Below are 6,427 nucleotides of genomic sequence, written 5' to 3' on the forward strand. Positions count from 1 at the left end.
ATGGCTCAATGTTGAATTAACGGGTAGCTGTGATATGACAACCATTTGAAATAGAACCAACAATGTTGCTGATAGTTTAGCATTTCATTTTGAAGAATTGATGTTAATATACAGCAAAAACTATACGAAATGATTGTTTGGGTAAGGACCAACATTTGTGATAAATGTTAAAGATTAAAGGGAAACTTCACTATAGGTTCTCTATTTGTGAAAACACACCATCTGTAGTATTTTGTGAATTTGGTCGAGTCAAAAATATGTGTGATGACGTAGGAGCAATGTCATCCGGTTTATCTAATTTTGGTTTTGGACTCACAAATTTATAACCTACATAAAGCCTGGGTTACACAATGGGGCCATGAAGAGACACAGCTGAGGTGCGAAGTGTGGGATCCGGACTTAGTTGATTAGGAAAATCAAAAGTTGTTTTAGTCTTATTAATAATGTATATTGCTCCCACTCACTTTAGTTACTTAGATTTATATGTATATTTTATATTCTTATTTATTTTTTCTTTCCTTGCACAGTCGGATCATGTTCTATTCATTTCACTGCCAGTGTACTTGTACATTTGAATGTGACAAAAAAATATTCTTTAATCCCGAATCTTCAATATTTCAAGCTTTTTTTTGTAAGTCTCCCAAGGCTGTAAAATAGCATTTAAAAAACAGATGGATTATCCTGTTCCATTGCAACATAAATTATATATCAGTTTGATAAGTTTGTATCTAAACACTAGATGTGTGTAATTTTATGGCAACAACAGAAAGTGCCATCCCTTAGAAACACTGACTGCTTTATCAGTGGATTAACTGCTAAATAGTGTTCATTAAACAATATAGAGTGCTATGCGACACTAAAAGTGAAAGGATTATGTTTTCACAATAATTCTATCAGCTTTATTTATCAATTAACTTCAAAATCATTTTGGAGAACTTGCTACATCTGTTCTGTGGACTGAGGCTTTCTGGGGGTCTTCTGTCTCCACACATTAATGTGTAAACTGACTCTGTGATGTCAGAGATCATATTCATGAAGCTGGATGTTTATTAAAGTCTTTAAAGTGCTTCAATGATACATTTGAAAAAGACTCTTTCAGTCTATGACACCAGCTTAACCTATGTCAAAGTTGTTCATTGTCTCTGGGTTTACATGAGTTTACATCAGAGTGGACGTGCACTGACACCAGCACATTTCTGAAAACACAAACAACGGTAAACAGTGAGATTGCAACAGTCACTTTCATTATCTGATTTTCAATTAACTACCCAAAAAAGGGTAAAATTTCAACTTAAAGAATGGAAAATTACTTCCTTAAATACCTTGTTTTGTCCAAAACCTTTGCTCAAAAAATTACTGAAATGATTAGTCAGCTAACTGACTAATCATTTCAGCTCTAGTGGGCTGTTTAATCACTCTGACTCAAATGTTATTTACTCAGCATGGAAGTGGTGGGGGAGGCGAAGCCAACTGATAGGAGTGAAAACAGTGGCAGGATTCAGTGTGAGACCACTGGAGGCAAACTTTAAATGTCTCAGAGTTAAAAAGGAAAAAGTCATCTTTTCTACTCGTATTCAACAAAATGTTTTACTTTCCAGACAAAAAACCTAAAATTTCACCACTCTGACTGAAACAAAACCAGAGTTTATAAATCCTGAATTCTTCAGCTGATTGGAGTCGCTCTCATTGCCCACTTGCTGCAGCAGAGCCACTTTTCCTCCATCATTTCTGATCAGTCTCTGACAGAGCTGAGAGAATCTAACTGCTGAAACTACAGATGGATAAAGCACCTGCCTCTCGCCTTAAAAACAAAACAAACAAACAAAAAACAACACACACTAAAACCCGGTAAACCTAACTAAAAGCACTATTGATTTTAAAATGCGCAACCAGCCAGTAGTACCTTTATCAACTCATTGACCTGGTCAAATTCTGTTTGGGTGCTTCAGGACACCGACTGCCATGAATAAAGATAAATAAATCAATCCACTGTTGGTGATCCTGACAGGGGTAACCACTCCACTATAGAAATGGGTTTAAAATGTCAGCATCTGCCATGTGTTTCTCATCCAGTAGTTCACTCCCTGTCTTCCATCCCCATCGGTCCCTCTCTTCTCTGGCCACACACGGGCCTTCCCTCGCCTCGTTGTCCTTTGTGTATTCAATCAAACCACATTTCACATCTCTTTTGGAATCAGACATGAGGGACACTGCCGATCGTGAGCAACTGAATCATCCCCTTCATCAAGAAAAGCGCTTTCCTTTTCTCTTTTATTGAAACCACTGATGACTTTATTTTCGGAATTTCTGTCGATGCATCACAGCCATGAACCCAAGTTCATTCCTTATCTACCAAAGTCTGGTATGTTTTCATATATCTTAAAAGCTCTACATTCTGATTTAGCAGGACAAATCCTCAAGGATTTAAAGGTCCAATGAGACATATGCCATATTATTCCCACGCTGCAGTGAACAAAATGACTGAGCTGCCACAAAGACTTACGGTTTTTGATATAATCACATTTCTGGGCTGATTTTAGGTACACCAGGTGAGCAATGACAAGTTGTGTTCACCCCGGTGTTCCTCTGCATTCAAGACACACTGCACAGTACGTGTGGCGTTCACAGCCTGCACTTGATGACCCCACAGTCACAGCTGCTCTCACCCATCCCTGCTCCCCTACAACCAGCGCTCCAACTACACAGCACAAGGCACACACACATATCCCACCCCGATGATCTGCATCTGTGAGCCATGAGAGTGAGTTTCAGTCATTTGATGGAAGACTTTTGTCATATTCAGCTCCAAGGTCAAACAAGACCGGCTGGTAATTAGTTTCAATGTAATTTGCAGCAGATAGTGAAGAAAAATCATCATATTCCCCATTCAGACAGGTAGGCCTGCGCTGTTCCTGTATGAAATGCAGTTTTAGGTCTCTTTTAAAATTCAAATGAATGGCATGACCGCTCCCGTCAAAATTAAATGTCTATTGAATATAGATCCCCTGCTAGGTCAGTCAGCTTCCTCTAATTCTTCCAAATAACACCGAAGACAGTGAGAAAAATGCACCGTCCATTGAAACAACATAAATATTTGTATTTTAAAGGACAAACAAGTGTTCTGTACTTTTTTTTTCATCCTATGGTGGGGTGGTGACAGGGATGCCTCAGTGGAAGTGATGCTCGTTTTGAGTGACTGTCACGCCCGGAAAAAAGCGACAAAAAAAAAAAATAAAAATACAACTGAGCGACGTTAATATGAAATTTAAGTCACAGGGCGCCCTCGGTCCATTTGGCCCGATGCTGAAGGATACAGGACGGGATACTGCGGCTGTGATCAGGTCTAATGGTCATTCCTCTGGAACATCTAGTGATCCAGACGCCTGCCTCTCCCGCACCTTAAAGACGCGCCAACACATCCTCACCTGGCTGCAGACAAATACACACTCCCTCTCACACACACGTACACACTAGCGCTCGCACAAACACACGCGCCTCATTTTTCACAATCAGGAGTAACTACCGCCCATTCACACGCACAAATACACACCTGCTTTGCAGTTCTGCCCTGTAAACATGCAGATGTTCTCCATCACGGCCTGTCAGCGCTGTGCCGGAGCTCTGTGATTAACAACGAGCATGCTCCGGCATCACCAGTCAGCTGATGGAGGCTTGTTTTTCGGTCAAATATTCATAAGGGCTTGTCACGACTGAACTTAAACACAGGCTGCGGCTCCGGCTCCGGCTCTCTCCACATCCTCGTCATCCTCGTCATCTTCCAGTCTCTTTTGTGTGTGTGTTTTGTTTGTTTTTTTGTTTTTGTTTTTTTTTGTGTTTTTTTTTTTTGGGGGGGGGGGGGGGGTCGAACGCGGCCCTTTCATAAAGCGACGTGCGAAGCGTCAAGGTTGAACCGTGTAGCTGGTGAACACGCTGTCAGCCTCCGAACAAAAAACACAAGCCGCCGCCAGGCCCCGCTCCTCCGCAGTACAGCATCAGGCTCTGTGACAGCTGTTCCTGACCGCTGCACGGTGAAACCCTGATGGATGGGGCAGGAAGGCGGAGGGGGGGGGGGGGGGGTTTAGAAATCAAGGTGTGAGACCTACCTTGGTGACTGGGGGGGCTGGTGGCTGGCGCAGATGCAGACTCTGTCGAAATCCAGTTGCCCGGGCTCGTAAAAAAATCAGACAACAACAAAACCACGCCGGTTGTTGATGACACAGCTGTCTTGGTAGACGGGGAGGGGAAAGGAGAAGGAGGTGGAGGTGGAGGGGGGGGAGAAAAATCCTCTCCCAGATGTGTCAATTGACGTAGAGATGAAAAATCAGTTATTCAGACGAATTTCGCCGGATTGACGCCTTTTCTTGACGTGAAAGGTCTTCCATTTTTTTTTTTTTTACGGTGAAGCCGCCGATCCACCGAGCCTCTCTGAGCCGCCTGGCCGCTGAGAGCTCTGATTGAAAACCATGATGCAATTCAATGCGACGTTACAAAATGTCCCTCTCAGGTAAAGCCTGTTCCTCATGACAGCCTCCGACACGACCTCCGCAAAAGAAACATGTTTTCATTTCAGCCCAGAGAGAGAGGGAGAGCGAAAGAGAGAGAGAGAGAGAGAGGAGGGGGGAGAGAGGGAGAGAGACGGAGGGAGGAAAAGAAACCAACACGCCAAAACAAAAATGCGCAGATATGAGCGCTCTGAGCTGGTTCAGGCGCTGGGCATCCTCACTGTGCATTTGCAGCCATATTAATATTCATGCAGGACTTCCTGAGAGCAGACCTGGGTTTGTTCTTAGGAAAAAAAACAAAACAAAACAAAACAAAACAACTACACAAGAGCTGTCTTCGGGTCCAGCTGAGAAGCTGTTATCATCCGCCCAAATGAAATTTCGTTTATATCTTTTCACTGCTCATATTCAGGCTCCAGCAGCAGACTATTTATGAAGTAGAATACATGTTTGCTTGTTTTATTTTTTTTTTCTTTCAAACTCTAGTGAACTAGGCTAAATGTTTTTCTTTTTCACAGGGGACAAGGAGCAATAAGGGAGACATTACGGGCTCATGCACTGATGCCAGAGGGATAAAATACTATTAAGTATAAAACAGCTCGCTATAAACCCACCGTTGAACACAACACACGAAAAGTAGGCTAAGCCTTCAGATGAATATTACTATGACATTTACTTTGGGCTGCATCTGGATGATTTGTCATTTTAGTGAAAGGGAATCAGCCTCACTGGCCATAAAAAATAGGATTTGAACGAGAAAGAGAAGAGGTGACCGGGGCTGGATCTAAAATCTGTTTAAAGAACAAAATCACAGTAATGATATTTCCCCTTTGCATTTTCTTCTCTCATACAAATCCAATGTTTTGGGGAGGGGCGTCATGTGACCAACTGGCCAACACATGGCCTGTGTGCGGATGGCACGCCCCCTTAGAGTCTATGAGGCGTTGGCGTGGCGAGGACAGCTGGGAAAGTGAAACCACAAGAGGAGGAGAGGAGGATCCCCCCTCCTCAGGAAGCACAGGCTCTCCAGGCAGAGCTGTGCTGCAGTGTGCACAGGTCAAAGTATTTCAAGGCTGAGGTCCATTATCTTCAGAGATTACTCAAGAAGCTTGCACCCATATCCCACATCTGAATATGTCAATGAATGATCATTATTTTTCCTCAGTCATTCAGAGCAGACAGACATGTCTGTCACAGCAAGTGCAGTTGGAGCACAAACACTGAGTGGGCATATATGTCCTCCACATGTCTCACCTGGAGACAGGAATCACCATGTGTAATCTAAGCCTTCACTAACTGGACTGACAAACTCATAAGTTATAACATTATTATACAAGTATGTAGTGTCACCAGAGAAGATTGAGTATTAATGCTGTAAATTAGCTTGTCTATATGTAACAACATTCCCAGAGTTTTCTTTCTGTACTACACAGATAGTCACCAGTAATTAACATTTGAATTATTTCTTATGCAAATATCCTTTTTTGCATTGACCTCCCCCTTCAAAAAAAAAAAAAAACAAAAACAGCCCATGTCCCATGAGGCTATGAGCTGGGAGATTAATGCTGAAGTCCATACACACTCATATAGTTGATCCACACACATATACAGACTGTACATGACTGACATCACCGTTAGCCTGCAGCTCATTTTCTTTCCCCTGCCACGGCAGAACAACTTATAAGCTCAGAGTTTGGTGGCATGCCATCATGCCCAGCGTTGTTCCACCCAGCCACAGGTGCACTCAGACAGGATAACTGAGAGAACACCCAAGAGAGTGCAGGGTTTAAAAAAATTATCATAGATTTATCTTTCTTAAAATGGCAAAGTGTGAGAATTTGGTTGGTCCAGTCAATAGCAGATGACCTTTGGGTTTGAGCATGCCCAGAAAAGCTCCCGATAAACTTTTATCTGAGGAAGTGATG

The sequence above is a fragment of the Echeneis naucrates genome, chromosome 14, assembly GCF_900963305.1.
Source record: "Echeneis naucrates chromosome 14, fEcheNa1.1, whole genome shotgun sequence".
NCBI classification, from domain to species: domain Eukaryota; kingdom Metazoa; phylum Chordata; class Actinopteri; order Carangiformes; family Echeneidae; genus Echeneis; species Echeneis naucrates.